The sequence below is a fragment of the Muntiacus reevesi genome, chromosome 15 (genome assembly GCF_963930625.1).
Source record: "Muntiacus reevesi chromosome 15, mMunRee1.1, whole genome shotgun sequence".
Lineage (NCBI taxonomy): Eukaryota > Metazoa > Chordata > Mammalia > Artiodactyla > Cervidae > Muntiacus > Muntiacus reevesi.
The window spans coordinates 28,252,678-28,273,541 of record NC_089263.1 but is presented as its reverse complement, the minus strand read 5'-3'; the positions used below and the strand labels follow the sequence as shown (position 1 = coordinate 28,273,541).

The 20,864-nt window shown below is 41.7% G+C and overlaps 1 protein-coding gene across 1 annotated transcript in view; it reads right to left on the bottom strand.

The window, feature by feature from the left end:
- The window catches only part of OTUD7A (OTU deubiquitinase 7A), a 379,982-nt gene that overhangs the window by 184,908 nt on the left and 174,210 nt on the right, over positions 1–20,864 (bottom strand). Inside the window, exon 2 of the mRNA XM_065906684.1 lies at positions 4,192–4,319. The gene's annotated coding sequence lies outside the window, so the exon portion shown is untranslated. The remainder of the gene's footprint in view (positions 1–4,191; positions 4,320–20,864) is intronic.

The window sequence follows — 20,864 nt, the reverse complement described above, 5'->3', positions numbered from 1 at the left end:
ATAGAGCAAGTTTGAGGTAGTTGATTTCAACATTTTTTTTTTTTTTTTTTGCTCAGAGGCCAACCCCCTGGGGAACCACTGACTCCTTGGGCAGCTGGGGAGTCAGGGCCACCCAGCTAGAAAGTGAGAGTAAGCACTTGACCCTGAGACCCCAGAACCTCAGAGCCCAAGAGCTGATGTTTCACATGGATGGAAGCACAGCCTATCTGCCCAGCATCCCCACCCCACTGCCCCAGAGTTTGGCACCAACAGACAGAGCCAGGTTCCCCAGGGGGGCCTCAGGCCCCTGGCTCTGCTACCTTCCTCATGACCTGGATATGTCACCTAGTCTGGGGTGGCATGGGCCCACCCTTCCTGGAGAAGTGTAGGTGTGTGTGACACAGACAAATACAGCACCCTGATCACACTTGCCCCAGAAAAACGTGAGCTTCTGGGAGCCAGGGAAGCAGCTGCAGGAGAAGACTGAGGCCCTTCCTGTCAGGCACAAGGAAGCAGGAAAAGGGAGCAGAAGAGAGGGACTCAGGGTCCTGGCCCAGGGTTGCCAGGGAGGCCCTCTGTGAGGCCCAGGGCCTGCCAACTTCGTGGAGGGGCTTCTCTAAGAGGGGCTTCTCCGAGCCTTCAAGATGCCTCAAGGTCATCCTTAAGCATGCTGGTTTGGAGCACGCCTCTCAAAACCAGGTAACTCAGGTTTTCAAGGGGGCAGAAATTCTTCATGGTACATATGAGGAAATGAGAAATAAAAGGCCGCCCTGATACTTCTACCCACATGTTCAAATGAAACTCAAGTAATCAACAAAGATTTCCAGTATAGCACAGGGAACTATATTCAATATCTTGTAATAACCTATAACAAAAGGGAATGTAAAAAATATATACATGTATAAATGGACCATTGTGCTGTACTCCTGAAACTAACACAATATTGTAAATAAATCAACTACATTTCAATCAAAAAAAGAAAAAAACAACAACCAAACAAACCCAAATGCTCTCTTCTGTGTCTCTGCAGAAGCAGAGATCCGATTTTCAACTTTGGTCCCATCAAGTTGATGTCATACCTACAACCTAGTTCTTTCCCCAAGGAACTCATCCCAAAGAGACACAGAAACAGGCAGAGGGTCCCCAGCTCATAAACTGCTAAGAAAAAGGAAACCAGGAGGAGGAGGTGGGAAACTTCAGAGGAGCTTTGGGTTGGGGATGCCAGCTGGGCTGGCTATCACCCCAGGGAGCAGGAGAACAGGGGACACCACAGAACCATCCTGCACGCTCTGTCTGACAAGCAGGAAGCACGCTGGCTGTAGCCACAAGCATCCTTTATCACACCAGCCCTCATCTGCTTTTAAGAATCATAGGTAAGTTTGCTAAGGGGGAGGTTGGGGTTAGCACATGCAAGCTCTTATAAACAACAAGGTCCTACTTTATAGCACAGAAAAAAATATATTAAAAATATAAAAAAATATATTCAATATCTTGTGATACACTGTAATGGAATAGAATATAAAAAAGAATGCATATACATGTATAACTGAATCACTTTGATGTACAGCAGTAATTAACACGGCATTGTAAATCAACTATACTTCAATAGCAAAAAAGAAAGTACTGTGGGGAGGAAAATGACATAAGTAAAATGTACAGAAGAAGCGTTTTCAAGAAAATCTAGCTAGAAGTACTCTCCAGAAGCAATCTAATCCATGTCCACATGTAGCCTGTAAATCACATGTATATTCACAAGCTATCTCCCTGGTAAAATTTCTAAAACATTCTTAAGGAAGATTCCACGGCCAGAAAATAAAACCATAGGGACTGAGTAAAACCACAATGACTGAATCTAAACAGAAAGAAATCTAATAGCCTTCAGACAAGGAGTTCAATTAGTTATCTGTGACTGAAAGGCAAACAGACAGCAGGCCAGGGAGGTCCAGGCCTGCGGCAGGGAGGAAGGGAGTGTGACCGAGAGTGTGAGGGGTAACCAGAACAGCGGGTGGAGTCACCTCCTGGGGACACTGTTCGCTGGTGGATGCGTCCTGCCATGAATTTGCTTCTCTACACAACCTTCTAAGTGTAGGGACTTAGGATTATGAGAACTCAGACTAGGGCTCTGCCCTGTCATTAATGTTCATCAGCCTTTTGGTCAAAGGTCTGAATCAGCTTTCAAGGGTAACAAATGAACTCAGGGTTGGAGCAGCACTCACTGGGCACTCAACCATCCTTCCTGCCTCTGTAATCGTACCCAGTGAGTGCCAACCATGGCTCCAGCCCCACTGGACACCTCTAGCAGGACTTACTCCTGTTGCCAGTGTTAAACACTAGGGCACTGAGGGTTGTGAAGTGAAGCATTTACCCAGGCCGTCTGGTTAGCATGAGGCAGAGGCAAGGGGCACACCTATACAGTCTGATTTCAGAGTCCTTCTCTTGACTACCCAGTTACTCCCTTGTGTGATCTCACAGATGTGGAAAAAGTAAAAAAGGGAGGACTATGTTACAGGGAAGGAAGTCTGATGCGCAGATTGAGCAATTAGTGAAAAATCATAATACGACCAGCAATGGGTGCTAAAGTCATTGGTGAAAATAATCTGGGAAAGAGAACATTCCTATGATCTCAAACCTCACCCCACAGATTACTTACTAATTAGAAGAAATAAATAAGGTAACATCATAAAGGAGAGCTCTGGCAGAAATCACTTTGGCCAGCTGAACTTGTCGCTACCAATACTAGGTCATGATGATGTAAATGCGAGGCAAATACACGAGATGTCTACCTGCAGCTAAGGATGAAGGAACAGTCAGACAACTCCTGTGAGATACTCTACAAAACAAAAGGCTTAGAGGTTTTTTTTTTTTTTTTGGCTTAGATTCTTTACAAATATGTGAACATTGCAAAAGACAAAAACAAAAACAGGGCTGTCCCTAGGACAGCAAGATCAAACCAGTCAATCCTAAAGGAAATCAACCATGAATATTCACTGGTGGGGACTGATGCTGAAGCTAAAGTTCCAATACTTTGGCCACCTGATGTGAAGAGCCGACTTACTGGAAAAGACTCAAGATGCTTAGAAAGAATGAAGGCAGGAGAAGGGGGCGACAGAGGATGAGATGGTTGGATGGCATCAACGACTCAATGGGTATGAGTTTGAGCAAATTTCAAGAGATGGGGAAGTATAGGGAAGCCTGGCGTGTTGCAGTCCATGGGGTCGCAAAGAGTTGGACACAACTTAGTGACTGAACAGCAAAGAGATATAACTAGATTCAGTGAATGACATTTAACTGAATACTAAATAAGGGAAGACATCTATAAAGGATATTTGGGGGGCAACCAGGGGTATTTGAATTGGAACTATATATTGGAAAATATTGCTTTATCAGTGTTGAATTTCACAGTGATAATGGTATTATAGGACAGTTTTGAAGAAGACAGTCTATGAATTTAAGAGATATATGCAAAGCATGTCATGATGTCTGCAATTTATGTACAAATGATTCAGAGAAAAAACTGAACACGCATCCATAACACACACACATCCGTATTTACAATCTCTCCATGTGTGTATGTATCTGAGTGTGTACTTGGGTAAACATCTAATAAATCTGAGTGAAGAACACAGGTGTTCACTGCCCTCTTTTTCCATTTTCCTAAGAGTTTGGGGTTTATCAAAAGGAAAAGTAGGCAAAAAAGTAAATGAAGATATTTGTTTAAAGAGTCATAAGGCAAAGAATTGCTACTCTCTGATATCAATTAGATAAAAATTCTATTTCTGAACAAGTACTAAGAAGAACATTAAAAATAAAAGCAATTAATATGGTAAGATGAGAATTTAGTCTTTTGTTTAAGTTACTCTTCTAATATTTTAAAAATCAATCATGATAGCTACAGTATGGCAACAGAATTGCTTAATAAATTCTGCACTAGTGTAAATCAAATTACCTCCTGGTATTCACTACAGCCATGTTCTTTAGAAGGGTGATGTTTACTATTCTAGACACAAATCTTAATGCAACATGAAATCCATTTCATAATTTCCTCTCAATGGACTTCAGCAGATAAATTAATGCACTCTTGCTCCCTGGCTTTAAACCTGATTTTCAGGTCATCTGTTTCCAGGACCACAACAAGCTCTGCTGTTGGAGATGTCGACTGCACTTGCCCCACACTAGCATAGTCACAACAGACCCCATGAACATGAAACTCACTTTTCAGACACTGCAATTCACTGGAGGTGGGTGGCAGTCAGACACCCGGGGCAACGTGGCACTGTCTCTGCTGGAAATGGCCCATTGTTGCCCCAGTGGATGGCGTGAGACCACAGCCCCTGAGAACTCTGGAAAAGACAATAATGAAAGAAAACATTTACATTTCATTAGAAGTGAGAATTTAAAATTTTTTTATATTTCAAATTTTAAAATGATTTAAAATATTTGGTATGAACTTGAAATGGCCTTTAAAATTGTTTAAATAAGCTTTACTGACAAATAGGTTACATAAATTACATACATTTTAAGTATATGAAAGTGAAAGGCACTCAGTCCTGTCTGACTCTGTGACTTTTAAGTCCATGGAATTCTCCAGGCCAGAATACTGGAGTGGGTAGCCCTTTCCTTCTCCAGGGGATCTTTCCAACCCAGGGATCGAACCTAGGTCTCCTGCATTGCAGGCAGATTCTTTACCAGCTGAGCCACAAGGGGGTCTCCTGCATTATAGGTGGACCAACTGAGCTATCTTTACCAACTGAGCTATCAGGGAAGCCCTTTAAGGAAATAGATTTTGACAAAATGTATACACCTGTGTAATCACCACTGTAATCAAGATACAGAGTTTGACCTTGAAATGGTCTTGACAGTGAACCCCATGCCCCTGAATCTCCCTCCCTCACACACCATCCTACCCTGTAATTTTAAATAAATGAAGGCATTGAGAGGTCAGGACAAAAGGAAAAGTCTCCTAAGTGAGTGTCAACTCCAGGAAGTGACTGTGAGGTCAGAGTCATGAGAAGTTCACGGGCTATGCTGATGCTCCAGGATAGGTGCACAGAGAGGCTCACAGACAGAAGCTCGACTTCTGATATCCCATGAGAACCTCAGGTGGCACAGATCACAGGGTATCACAAAGTTAGAAAGCTGTTCATCATCATCCTTGCCAGGATTATGGTGTGGTCCTCAGGGAATTCAAGAGGTCAGATGACCACTTCTTGTTCCTAGTGGGTTGCACCAGGCCAGGGGGTCAGAGTGTCACCAACAGCATCTTGAGTCAGGAGGGTTCCTGTGGACCACACCTCAGTCCAGGTGAGTGCAGGGTGCTCCTCAGTAGTGGGGTGGGGGAGGGGGGCAAATATCATGAGTAGCATGTTGACTCCTGAGATCTACTTGCTTATCTGTGATGTGGGCTTTTCTTGCAGGCATCAGACCCCCAAGATTCATAAGCTAGGAGGGCCATGACTGCACAGGTTGGGGGAAGGAGCTGGGTCACACCCTACACATAGTACCAGAACCCCGCTCTCCTCCATGTTAACACACAGGTTCTGGGTGAAGTCTGAGGATCTCTCCTGCCTCCAGGGACTGCCTCTCAGGGGGTGCACCCACAGCCTGGGGATGGCCAGTCCTGTCCTTGTAGATCCTGAGCACCCTGGGGCTCCAGAACCCAGGCTGGTTTCCCCTTTGACTTCTTCCATTCACATGGGTAAATCACATATCCTCAAAAACCTAACTGAATTTTAAAACAGACATTGGAAGACACTAAATGCAAAATAATGAGAATCCGTAGCCAAAACAATTTTGATAAGAACAAAATTCTCACACTATTGGGAAAAATTGGATATCCACATACAAAAAAATGAAGCTGGGCCCTTACCTTACACCATACCTTAAAGTATTAGTCGCTCAGTCGTGTCTGACTCTTGGCAACCCCATGGACTGTAGCCCACCAGGCTCCTCTGTCCATGGAATTCTCCAGGCAAGAATACTGGAGTGGGTTGCCATGCCCTTCTCCAAGTACCTCAAAGTTACTTCAAAATGGATCAAAAGCCTGTATTTAAGGGCTAAAAGTATACTTTTAGAGGAAAATCTTCATGATCTTGGATTTGGCAGTGATAACTTTGATATGTTACAAATAGCACAAGCAACAAAAAAATTAAACGTCATTAAAAATTTCTGCACATCAAATGACACAGAAATGAAAAGGCAACCTATGGGATGAGAGAAAATGTTCACTAACCATATATCTGATAAGTGACTGATTAATATCCAGAATATATAAAGAACACCTACAACTCAAGAGAAAACCCAAACAACTCAGTTTAAAAATAAAGAACTTCTATGGCTGATTCATATCAATGTATGACAAAACCCACTGAAAAATAAAAAATAAAAAAAAATTTTTTTTTAATTAAAAAAAATAAAAATAAAGAACTTTAATACCCATTTGTTCAAAGATATACAAATGGCCAATAAACACATGAAAAGGTACTCGATATCAGTAATCAGTAGAAAAATGAAAAACAAAACCACAGTGAGATACCATTTCATAGCCATTAGGAGGGAAAACAAACAAACAAACAAACAAGAAAATTGGAACCTTTTTGCATTGCTGGTGGGACTGTAAAATGGTACAGCTTCTATAGAAAACTCTGTAACCAAGATGAGGAACCACAAAAAATTAAACAAAGAATTACCATATGATACAGCAATTCTAATTCTGGGTAGAGCAGAGATTTGAACAGAAATTTGTACAGTCTTGTTGATCAGAATTATTCACGATAGCAAAAAGGTGAACGTAACTCAAGTTCCCATCAATGAATGAATGAACAGATTAAAAAAACAAGGTTTAGCCATACAATGAAGTATGATTGACTCTTAAAAAAGGAAGTTAATTTAAGTGATATCATATGATATTTACCTTTCTCTGTCTGACAATCTCTAGGTCCATCCATGTTGTTGCAAATGGCATTATTTCATTTTTTTTATGGGTGAGTAATCCTCCATTGTACATATGAACTACATTTCCTTTATTCATTCCTCTGTTGATGGACATTTAGTTTGCTTCCACATCCTGGCTATTGTAAATAGTGCTGCAGTGAACACTGGGGTATGTGTATCTTTTTGAATTGTGTTTTTCTCTGAATATATGCCCAAGACTTGGATTTGCTGGATCATATGGTAGCTCTATTTTTAGTTTTTTCAAATTTTATTTTTAATTGGATGATAATTGCTTATAATATTGTGAGGGTTACTGCCTATGTCACCATGAATCAGCCATAGATATACATATGTCCCCTTCCTCTTGAACCTCCTTCCCCATCCCACCCCTCTAGGTTGTCACAGAGGCTGTGGGTTCCTTGAATCATACAGCAAATTCCTACTGGCCATCTATTTTACATATGGTAATATATATGTTTCAATGCTCCTCTCTCAAATCATCCCACCCTCTCCTTTCCACACTGTGTCCAAAAGTCTGTCCTTTATGTCTCCATCTCTTTTGCTGCTCTGCAAATAGGATTATCAGTACCATCTTTCTAGATTCCATATATATATGTTAGTATATTAATACAATATTTGTCTTTCTCTTTCTCACTTATATCACTCTGTATAATAGGCTCTAGGTTCATCCACCTCATTAGAATTGACTCAAATATGTTTCCTTTTTATAGCTGAGTAATATTCTACCATGCATATGTACCACAAGTTCTTTAGCCATTCATCTGGTGCTTGCTTCGGCAGCACATATACTAGCCATTCATCTGTCAATAGACATCTAGGTTGCTTTTATGTCTTGGCTTTTGTAAACAGTGCTGCAATGAACATTGGGGTACATGTATCTTTTTCAATTATGGTTTCCTCTGGATATATGCCCAGTAGTGGGATTTCTGGGTCATATGGTAGTTTTATGGAGCTTTCCAGGTAGCACTAGTGGTAAAGAACCTGCCTGACAATGCAGGAGACATAAGAGATGTGAGTTCGATCGTTGGGTTGGGAAGATGCCCTGGAGAAGGGCATGGCAACCCACCCCAGTATTCTTGCCTGGAGAATCCCATGGACAGAGGAACCTGGTGGGCTACAGTCCATAGAGTAGCAAGGAGTCAGACATGATTGAAACAACTTAGCATGCACGCAGGCATGGTAGTTTTATTCCTAGTTTTTTAAGGAACCTTCATACTATTCTCCATAATGACTGCATCAATTTACATTACCATCAACAGTGCAAGAGGGTTCCCTTTCCTCCATACCCTCTCCAGCATTTACATTGTTTGTAGATTTGTTGACAGCCATTCTGATCGGTGTGAGATAATACCTCACTGTAGTTTTGATTTGAATTTCTCTAATAATTAGTGATGTTGAGCATCTTTTCATGTGCTTGTTAGTCATCTGTATGTTTTCTTTGGAGAAATGTCTGCATCATCCAAGATGCAGAAAACATACTGGGGGGAAGGAAGAAGGGATAAATTGGAAGGTTGGGATTGAATGTATACACATTACTATAAATAAAACAGGAACTAATAAGGACCTACTGTATAGCACAGGGATCTCTACACAGTGCTCTGAAATGGACTATATGGGAAAAGAACATAAAAGAGTGGATATGTGTATATGTATAACCGACTCACTTGTTCTACACCTGAAACCGACACAACATTGTAAATCAACTATACTCCAATAAAAAATTCTTTTAAAAAACATTACAATACGTATGAATCTTGAGGACATTATAAGTGAAATAAGCTAGTAATTAAAGGACAGACACTGTATGATTCCACTTACATGAAGTATCCAGAGTAGTTAAATTCTTAGGGGTAGAAAGTAGAATGGAAGTTGTTAGGGGCTGGGAGATAAGGAATTGCGAGTTAGGATTTAATGAATAAAGAGTTACAATGAGGGAAAAAGTCCTAGGAAGGGATGGTGGTGATGGCTGAATAACAATGTAAATGTACCTAATACTACTGAATGGACACTTATGATAATATTTATGTTATGCATGAAAGTGAGTGTTAGTCACTCAGTCGTTTCTGACTCTTTCCAACCTCACAGACTGTAGCCTCCATTCGTGGAATTCTCCGGGTAAGAACACTGGAGTGGGTAACCATTCCCTTCTCCAGAGGATCTTCCCGACTCAGCGATCAAATCCCGGTCTCCCACATGGCAGGCAGATTCTTTACCATCTGGGCTACCAGGGAAAGCCCCATGTTATGTATATTTTCCCACAATAAAATATTTTCAAAATAAACACACAAAAGAATGAGAATCAAATTAAAGATTTTTCCATTGGCCACACAGCATTCAAAGAGAAATATATTTTAAGACAGGAGATGAAGGGAGTAGAATTTGGAACCTAGGTCTATATGGACAGACAAATCACATTTCAAGAAAAAGATGATGTATGTTTACAGACATACAGAGGCTCAGAAGGTTCACTGCCCACAGACTCTTGAAAATACTTAGAGAGAAACTACTCAAATAAAAAGAAAAATAAATCCAATGGATAAAGGCAAGATACAAGAAATAATTACTAGTTAAAAGAAATGGTAATATAGTATTTATTTGGATTATTAATCAACTGATTGTTATTAAAACTAAAGGTTAAAAATAAAAGGGCAAAATGAGTTATCTTAGTTGAATATTAAAAAAGGAAATCCTAAACTAACATTAATTGTCAACAAAATAAATTCAATGTGTAAACCTTATAAATTCACCACATTATAAGTTAAAGAGGAAAATCAGATGACCATTGCAAAAGATATATAATATATAATTCAACATCAATTCACAATAAAAGAATCTCTTTAGCAAAGTAGAAATAGATGCTCTTTAACCTGATATAGGATATCTTCTAAAAGATGACAGGAAAGATTCCACTTCATGGTGAAATGCTGTATAATGCTGAATGCCCTTCCTTGATCATGAATAAGATCAGGTCACAGTATCACCACTGTGTTAGCTGTGCTTAGTTGCTCAGTCGTGTCCAACTCTTTGTGACCGCGTGGACTGCAGCCCGCCAGGCTCCTCTGTCCATGGGGATTCTCCAGGCAGGGATACTGCAGTGGGTTGCCATGCCCTCCTCCAGGGGATCTTCCCAACCCAGGGACTGAACCCAGGTCTCCTGCACTGCAGGCAGATTCTTTACCATCTGAGTCACTAGGGAATCCCAATACTAGAGTGGGTAACCTATTCCTTCTCCAGGAATCCAACTGGGATCTCCTACATTACAGGTGAATTCTTTACCAGCTGAGCTAACTGGAAGCACACTGTCAGCACTGTAGGTCACCAATCTCCTGGAAGTCTTAGCCAGAGCACTAAGGATACATAAATAAGTTAATTAAAGTGAAAGGTATGAGAAGTTTAAAAGAAAGGAGAAACCTGCTTTATTTGTGGAAAATATGGCTTAATACATAGAACAAAATCTTTCTGATAAATTATTAGAATAAAAGCTTCAGATATAAAATGAATATATGAAATCAATTCTGTGTGTATGAACCAGAAAGATTTAGAAAACCAAGTAAAAAATGCCATATAAAATAGCATCAATACGAAATATACAGGAATGAATCTAAAAAAAAGTGTACAGAAACCTCATAGAAATAAAATAGGTCTGAATAAGTGGAGATATAGATGAGAAGACATTACACTCTTAAAGGTTCACACACATGCCCTTTAACACAATTGCATTTAATATCTTAAAGGACATGTGTGTGTCGGGTGGAGGGGTGTTGTGTGTACATGCGTACAACTGGCAAATTAATTCCAAAGTGTTTTTAGAAGCCCAAAGTTCAATGCACATTGAAGATAAAGGATGAGGTAGAGAAAGGCCCTGTGGGGTAACCAGACTCATCACAAAATGACAGAAATGAAGACACTCTGTCCTTATAGTACAGGGATAGACGCGTAGGGAAGTGGTCCAGAATAGAAAACCTAAAAAAGAATCACATATATATATGGACATTTGATACATGACAGATGATTTTCCAGATCAGTTGGAAAAGAACAGACTTTGCACTATACAATGCTAACACAAGTGATCATGCAAATTGAAATAATGAAATTGGACCTCACCATACCAAGAATACATTTCTAAATTAAGGCTAAACTATACAAATTCTAGAAGAGAATATGGGAAATTTCTTATGACTCTGAAGTAAGAAAGAATTTCTTAAGTAAGACAAAATAAGAGCATAAACATGGCTAAAATAAATTATAAATTGCTTTGCATAAAAGTATTAAAATTGTTAAGAAAGTGAGTGGACAGACCACATGATGTGAGGAGATACTTACCAGACATATCACTGATTAAGAAATGGTACTCAGACAATTTAAAGTATTCCTAAGATTTACTTAAAAAAAAAGAAAGAAAGAAAAAGAAAACCCAAACAAAAAATGGGCCATTGAAATGAGCAGAAATTTTGTAAAAATTGTGCAGAAAAAAATTTAAAGGAATAAAGCCATATATGGACAAGAATATAGAGAAAATCCTATAGGACCTTCTTTGGATGCTGGTCAATGCCAAATGCAGTGCAGCTGTTTGGGAAAACTGCATGTCCTGACCTAGATGAAAGGCACCAGCATCCCAGGAACTCTGCCACATCCTTTGGGCCTCACACCCGTGCACCTGAGAGCACACTCAAGTTCCTAGGAGCACAGAAACCACCAGCTGCTCATCAACTGCAGAATGGAATCCAAATTTCAGGCAAAATGAGTGCATGATGGCTACAGACATCAACATGGCTGGATAGATAAACTATATTAAGGGAAAGAATCAAGCTACAGAAGAATGCACACAATCCACTTATATAAAGTGCAAATAGCAGGCTGATCCAGGCACAGTTTAGTTTGGGAATCTAAATGGTCCTGGACTAAGGATGGTTCTACAACACTTACATATTTTTCAACTTTAGGATGGTGTGACATTCAGTAGAAACTGTACTTTAAAAATCTTTAAAATTTTTATTTTATACTGAAGTATAATTCATTAATAATGCTATGTTAGTTTCAGGTGTACCACAGAATGATTCAGTCATGCATGTATTATGTATCTATTCTTTTCTAAATTGCCTTCCCTTTTAGCTTATTATAGAGTGTTGAGCAGAGTTCCCTGTGCTATACAGTGGGTCCTTATTGGCAATCTATTTTAAATACACCAGGGTGCACATATCAATCCCAAACTCCCAACCGGTCTCTCACCCACCCCACCCCCCGCCATCATTCCCACCCCCCATCCCCAGCCCCCAGTAATCATAAATTTAGTAAGTCTATTCTCTAAGTCTGTGAGTCTGTTTCTGCTTTGTAAATAGATATTTATCTTTTTTCAAGAGTCCTCATATAAGCAATATCATGGTTGTATTTCTCTGTCTGATTTACTTCACCTAATATTATAAATCTCCAGGTCTATCCATGTTGCTGCAAATGGCTTTATTTTGTTCTTTTTTATGACTAAGTAATATTTGATTGTATATATGTGTCACATCTTCTTTATCCATTCCCTGTCCACAGACACTTATGTAGTTTCCATGTCTTGGCTATTGTGAACCACACTGCAATGAACACTGGGGTATATGGATCCTTTCAAACCATGTTTTTATCCAGATATATGCACAGGAGTAGGATTGAAGGATGATATGGTAGCTCTTGAATTTTGATCTTTTCCTGGGCGAGTGATAAACCATATAACCTGCTCTGGAGATACTGGGCAGTGACCACCCCAGCATGAGGGTAAACAATCAACCAGCCTGAACCCAGACATCCATTCTGTTTTTTGCTTCAAGTACAGTATTCAACAGATTACATGAGATATTCAACATTTCATTATAAGACAGTCTTTGTGCTAGATGATTTTGCCCAACTAGAGGCTAATGTAAGTGTTTTGAGCAGGTTTGAAGGAAGCTGGGCTAAACTATGATGTTTGGTAGGTTTTATGTATTAAATGCATTTTGACTTGGGATATTTTCCATTTACAATGACTTTATCAGGATGCTGAGGGAGATCTGTGTAAACATGGGTGATTTAGGACAGTGGTGACCTCTGTGGGTGGGGGAGTGGGTGCATGAATTCTGGGGTACAACCATGTTCCTCCTGTGTGACAGGTGCATAGCTGTGTATTTTATTCTTTAAACCATTCACACAGTTTTCAAAGCACTTTTTTTGGTCCACACACTATTGCTTAAAAAAAAGAAAAAAAAAAGAGAAATATGCAGAGTAAAATATCCTAAAAAGTCCTTATGAAAAAGTCTAATAACAAAGGTATAGAAATCATCCAAGAAACCTATAAAATTCCACTGTAAAACAGGAATTGAACACTGAATAAAGGGAGACTATTTCCTGGACAAGCAGACGATATTGTAATATTGATTCATCTGTAATTAATCTATTAAAACCAGTAAAATCTCAACAAATTTCCAACAATCTTAAAAAGCCATTTCTAAGATTCCTAGAGAAGGAATGTCAATGCCAGGTGAAAAAGGGCTAGTTGTACCAAATTTAAGTTTTACTGACTTGCTTTGGGATGTGAACCGTTTAGTGTACAACACCACCGGTCTGGACAAACAGCCAATTTGTTTCTCAATACATTTGGCCCCAAGACCGAAGGGAAGTAACCAGGCCCTAGGCTGAGTTACAGACGCAGACCCGCTAGTGGACAGTCTGGGCACAGCTCCGGGAGCACTGGGTCCTGGGGCCCATAGGAGCCCGTGCCAGGTGTGGGGGCGGGAGGGCAGGAACCCACAGAAGCGGGACTACATGGGGCTGGTGAATTCTGCTCTCAAGTCAGGGAGACCACAGAGAGAGGTGACTTTGCCTGTGGTGTTGGGTGAGATTAAAAGTCTCCCACAGTAATATTTCAGAATCAGGGATTCAAACTATTATATATAGAATGGATAAACAACAAGGTTCTACTTATAGCACAGGGAGCTGTATTCAATATCCTGTGATAAATTGTAATGGAAAAGAAATATATATATATGTATGTATGTATGTATGTATGTATAACTGAATCACCCTGCTATACAGTAGAACATAATGTAATACAACATTGTAAATCAACTATACTTCAATAAAAGAAATTAAAAATATTTTCAGAATCAGGGGATGTTTCTCCCCCAGATTCATCACCCACTTCATGCTAGTGGATGCCACAGAAACTCTAGCAAAGGTGATAATGATCATGACTTTTCACTGCAGCTCCTACTTACTGAGCACATACTACACACAATGTACTAGGCTGAATGTGTTACAGGATTTCCTTTAATCCCACAAGAACACTGAAAGGGAGGTCTCCAGTCCTGGCTCAAATGTCTGTTCTTCATGAAACTTCTCTGAGCCTCCCAACATCTCCTGTGCAGGGCTCCCAGCCTGTGCTCCTGGGATGACTAACTCACTTGTAAAAATACAGGGTTCTCCTCTATACATAACCTTCACCCACCGGCTTTATTTCTTAGTCTTCCTAAAGGTTTTAAAAGAAAAGTGAATTTCTATGAAATGGGCTTTAATTCACACACCAACCACTCAGTTCTTTCGTCACTCAGGAAGACACAGACAAAGTGTGGAAACCTCAGTCCTCTTGGGATGCAGTTTGATTTCCAGTATCAATGGGAATCAACACTTGCAGCATGTCCTGGCTGAAGTTTCAAGACATTTAAATTCAGAATAAGTCTGTAACAACTTCTGGAAATGAAAGGGGGATTCTCTTTTTGTACCGGAAGATACTGCAAGCACAAAATATGTCTGCAATAAATTATGTAAAGTTTTGGGAGGCTGAAGTGCTTTTCAAAATCCAAGTTCCTCTAGAGAGAAATGCAAGAAAACTGCAGTGATTTAAAAACAAGTTTAGATTGAGAATACAGTGAGGGGAGAGAAAGGTTATGAGCCAAAAGGAAGGATGTTGAAGCTTTGCACGCACTTTAGTCCTGAAGACATGTTTCTAAAATCAAATAACCATTTTAGACCCATACTGCTGTCTTGAAAGGCAGGATGTGGCTGGCTTGGACATGGTGATGGTGATGGTGACACCCTGGGAAGCCACTTCAACTCCATTTCATCTATTACCATGGGTGGCTGGTCCAAGGGTTCTGGTGGAGACTGATGGGGAGGGGACTCTGAAAATACTCTGGGGACAGAAGGGAGCTCATGGCTGTAAAGTGACATTATTCTAAAGTAAAATATATACGCATAGAGAGGGGCTAAATATGAAAGAAAACCAGGCATGCTCCCAGGCATGACTGCTGGCAAAAAGCAGGTAAAAGTGAGTTGTGGTCACCCAGGAGGGTAGCCAGGCTGGCAGCTGCCCAGAGGCTGCCTGAGAGACTCCAGGTGGTCCCAGGCAGGTCACCACTCATGGGGCTCTCTCTGGCCTCCCCTGGGGAGGTTCTTCCCTCAGACCACCCAGACCCCGCTGCCTCCCACCCTATGTAGGTTCTGCTGTGTTTTTCCACTGGGTTCCCCTCTGCCTATCCCAACGTGTCTCTGCCCTTCACAAGCCAGGGTCCTTCCAATTCCTTATCCTGGAAGATATCTTCGCAGATCTCTCAACCAGCAAACTTTCACTGAGCACCTACTTTGTCAGGAGTGGGGTGCAAGTAAAGCACATTGGTGTTTGCCCTGAATACATGCAGTCTTCAAATAGGCTAGGTACGCAGGGCCAGCAAGGCAGTTTACTCCTTGCTGAGCCTCTGAAGCCGGAGAAGAGAGAGGAAATGCTGGGCTTGGAAATTCACCCTGAGGAATTCCCAGGAGAAGGGGCAGGGAAGTGGCGTTCGTTGAGTGACTGTTCCGTGTACCTGGACTAGGTGTTGATGACATCATCAGGGAATGCTTGTGACTGCAGCTGAGGAGAGCGCTGGGGCAGCGGGAGGACACAGACCTGTCCTTCCAGTGCCATGGAGAGGAATTCTCAGCAGGGTGAACTGCAGCTGCAAAGATGATGCTCTGCATGTGGGGACTGCAGAAGGATGCGGTGCATCTTTATTGCGCAGTGTGTGGGGGGTAGGGACGTAGGATGGGGGCATCTCTGTAGTGGGGACAGTGCTGGGTGCTCTGAGACCACACAGGGTGTTGAGGCAGCACATGAGTAGTGGCACAGTCCTGGCAAGTCCCATGCAGAGTGTGCCCCCAATGTGGCATCACCGGGGAGGAAAGGGAGCCCTCGTCTGCTTCCCAGGGCCTGAAATCTCCATGCCCTTCTCTAAGGCAGAATCCAAACCTCAGTAAGTGGGGCCGCATGCCTACACTGTGGCTGCTGGCTCACCCACCCACACATCACATGTCCTTGGTGCCATCTGGGTGTGGGAGTCACGTGCCTGCTGGGAGAGCTGGCCAGGCAGCTCCACGAGAGGCAGGGAAGAACTCAAGAAGGGGCTAGCCAAGTGGCTCAGCAGGATGGTTCTGACAGAGCTGCTGGCCCAAGGAGCATCCACCACCTGGAGGACACGGGATACGAGAGGATGATGGAGACGGGGGCAGCAGTCTCTGTGGCCTGGAGGGCTGGATGTGCTGGTGGCTGGGCCAACTCAGAAAGCCCGGGGCCAGGCTGCAAATCTGAGAGCGAAGGTAGCAGAGAGAGGAGGAGGGAAATGAGGGAGGAAGAGGCAGTCTATCTAGATGCTGGTGAGAGGGGCAGGGGAGGGGCTGGGATTCCATCATAGGTACGGTGGTCTGGGGGTACTGCTCATTCCTCTTCTGGACAGCCATGATTTCTAAGATTGTACTGAGGTTTCCCAGCCCTCTCTACCCTCTATACCCTCCAGCCCCTGAATGTTTCCTCTTCCTGGGTCAGGAAGCAGGACCAGGCATCTGGGCCAGGAGGAGGGGTCCCTTTCCCATCTCCTCTCCACTTCCAACCTCTGCTCAGAGGGAGGGTGTATGAGCAGTGTACTAACTAAGCTCTATGCAAATCAAGAGTTGACAATCAATCCTGGTTGTAGAAGATTCCCAGCATGCAAGCCCCTTCTCTTCAGGGAGTTCAAAATCACCTCCTGCATCCATAGAGGCCGCTGGCTTTGACACCCCTCATTAGACTGTGGGTCAGTGATAAATGGACCTGTGAAAGCACAAGCAGTGTTCATAACACAGCACAACCCCACTGGATGTGCTGAGCTCAGGCTATGGGAATATCTCCGACCAGGGGTGTGAAGTTCAACTGGGGTCCAAATGGACTAGGTCAGGTCAGGACAGGGTCAGGTGAACCTGGGAGCTGGTGGAGGCAGATGGCCCAGGTCCGAGTGGACAGGGTTGATACCTGCCCCTGGAAGAGAAAGTCCACTCATGGGCAGGATGCCGACTCAAGGCGGGCAGGGCAACATCACAGCATTGCCTGCCATCCATCCACGTCAGCCATGGCAGTGAGGCAGGCAGCCCTAGGGAGCAGGAACAGGTGACTGAGGGGCCAAGCAGGGATCCCGACTCAGGGACAGAGCCTGGCCGCAGCCTTGACTCCTTGCTGCTCCAACTCAAGGTGGTTCTGGGGCTTGGAGCCTCCCTGACCAGGCCAGCCCTCTTGGGGAAGGGCCTGCTGGACCGGGCTGTGCTACCACAAGCCATATGCTCCATCCTTCGATTTCACAATAATCATGTGCTTCTAGAGATAATATGGCCCCCTTAATGACCACTTCTTCTGGGCCCAGAGGAGTTAAGTAACCTGCCCAAGGTCACACAGCAGTAAGTCACTTAGAATAAGAATTCAAGGTCAAAGTTTTGACACTGTGCCACTTCTTGAGTTGCTCTGAGATGCTAATGATACTTTATTCCACTTTTTGAAGGCCATGGTCAGCTCATCCCCATGTTTACTAGAGCCCCAGAGGCGTTTTGCCTGCCTGAAGGTCCTTCTGTGATAACCAAGCCCACAGGTCTGTTACTGCTCCTCCAGAGAGGCCTTTGCTTTCTCTCCCAACAATAGCAGCCAAGCCTTCTTCTTTCCTAACCTTTTCATTCTCCACCAGGTATGTTTTCTATTTCAAAATGGTGGAAATTATACCATGACAATTACATCTCATATTCAAGATGACAAGCCAAGAACACTTCAGACATGATCTGGCCCACAGGATAGAAAAGCTCACTACTGTGATTAGTTGAGACCCATTTCTCCCATTCTATTTAATATAGTTTCAGAAATAGGCATAAAAGTTATTGGTTAAGAGATGGCTCAGCTTTTAAAAATTATTTATTTAAAATTTTAAATTAAAACTTTAAAAACTTTTTATTTTTGTTGAACAATTGATTTAAAATATTAAGGTACAACATACTGGTTCAATATTTTTATAGATTATACTCCATTTAAAGTTTTATAAGGTAATGGCTGTATTTCCCTTTGCAATATAATATATCCTTGTTGCTTATTTATTTTATACATATTAGTTTGTATATTTCAGTCCCCTATCCTTATCTCACCCCTCTCCTTCCCCTCTCCCTACGCTAAATACTAGTTTGTTCTCTACATTTGTTTCTGTTTTATTATGCTCACTTTATGCTTCATTTTTATATTTCGTATTTCAGTGAGAACAAGAATATTCGTCTTTCTCTGTCTGACTCACTTCACTAAGTATAATACCCTTTAGGTCCATCCACATTGTTGCAAATGACAAAATTTCATTCTTTTTTATGGTTGAGTAATATTTTGTTGTGTGTGTGTATACACCCTCCACATCTTTATCCATTCATCTGTTGATGGACATTTAGGTTGCTTCCATATTTTGGCTATTGTAAATGCTGCTAAGAAAGCTGGGGTGTGCATATGTTTTCAAATTACAGCTTTCTTTGTCTTCAGCTATATACCCAGGAGCACAATACTGGGTCATATGGTAGTTCTATTTTTAGTTTTTTGAGGAACCTCCATACTGTTTTCCATAGTGGCTACACTAATTCATATTCCTACCAACAGTGAAAGGGTTCCGCTTTTGCTACTTGGTTTAACAGCTGTTTTTTGCTTCTTTGATTTTATCTTTCAACCTAAATTTACTATTCCATCGTCATCAGTACTAAATTTCACTGGATTAGATTTAGCACACTACAACTCCTGCCCATCAGAAGTCATCTGGACTACTTTTCGTTTTACTTGCCAGGCTAACTATGCATGTTTGCCCACTTGTCCCACAGCATTTATTGTCCCACAACGAGACAAGAAGGAAAACATGGCCTCACAGCAAACTACTAAAGGGCCATTTCTAGAATTAGCTAAATGACTAACAGATAATGTATTCTCTGGTCATGGTAGTTGACAATGATGAATCAAGGTTACATTTTCCCATCATTATCATAGGACGGCCATGAAAAATTTACAAAAGCAGAGAATTATAGCTTGAAGTGACTTTAGAAATAACCTAAAACCCAACACCTTCATTTTACAAATGGAAAGTTTGATTCCAGAGGTAAAGTGACTCATCCATGATTAACAACAGGTGGTTGACAGTTTAGGGATTTGAACCCAAACCTCCTGATTCAAATGCAGTTTATTGTTTGTTGTTTTTGTGTGTTTTTATTTAAATGATATATTACCATTTCCTCAAAACTCTATTCAGGGAGAAAATGAAATAAGAACTTCCACTTGCCTGTGGCAACATCAATTCAAGTTGCCCTCCTTCCTTCTGGTCATCTGTCCCAGAACATGACATTACTTGGACATCACTGTCATAATTTTACAGAATCAAATTTTTATTCTTCCTCTTAAAACTCCTAAAAATCCTTTGGGTACCATAAGAGGAAAATCTCCTGAATACATTGTTGATCTCACACATTAATTTCTACATATCTGTAATCAGAGGTCCTAGTGATAGTGTACTTCAGTTTCTATTTATCCATAGGTATGGTATCGGAGGAGGCAATGGCACCCCACTCCAGTACTCTTGCCTGGAAAATCCCATGGATGGAGGAGCCTGGTAGGCTGCAGTCCATGGGGTCACTAAGAGTTGGACACAACTGAGCGACTTCACTTTCACTTTTCACTTTCATGCATTGGAGAAGGAAATGGCAATCTACTCCAGTGTTCTTGCCTGGAGAATCCCAGGGACGGGGGAGCCTGGTGGGCTGCTGTCTATGGGGTCGCGCAGAGTCGGACACAACTGAAGTGACCTAGCAGCAACAGTAGCATGGTATAGGAAGAAGGCTTACTAATTTTCTTCCTAATTCATACCAAATGATGCTAAAAACTCATTAAGCATTGTTTCCCCACTGGAGTGTGAGAGCACAAGGTTTAGTCTGGCATATGGCACCTAAGTGCCTCATCCTGAGAGCTGGCGCCACTGGCCACCATGTGTCTTGTGTGTCAAATTTCTATTCAAGAGATTATGGAATGTGTTTTCTACTCTTGAAACATAACTTCAAGGAATTGTGACTTTTGTTCAAAAACTGTTAGGTTATAAATTAAATGAGAGCACATTCATAAAATAGAATATAGAGACACTGAAATTGCATTTTTGAAGTTTTACATGCCATGGGGAAATAACAAAGAAGTAAAAAATAATACGAGAAATTCATATATGGCATCATCTCCCTGATGGCTCAGCGGTAAAGAATCCGCCTGGAATGCAGGAGACATGGGTTCAATCGCTGGGTCAGGAAGATACTCTGGAGGAGGAAATGGCAACCCACTCCAGTATTTCTGCCTGAAGAATGCCATGGACAGAGGAGCCTGGTGGGTCACAGTCCATGGGGTCGCAAAGAGTTGGACATGTCTGAAGCGACTTAGCAGCAGCAAGAATGGAAAATTATAGATATAAAAGACCAAAAGAAAATATGCTAAGTGTTGTCATGTAGTCAAATCTGCCAATCCTTTTCTTTATCATTCTGAGATTTCTGACTTAAGAAGACCTCCCTGGATGGTCTTCTTATACTTGTGTGATTTGACTTTTTACTCAACACTCCAATGTAAAACTCACCTGAAATTTATTCCTTTATAAAGCATATTG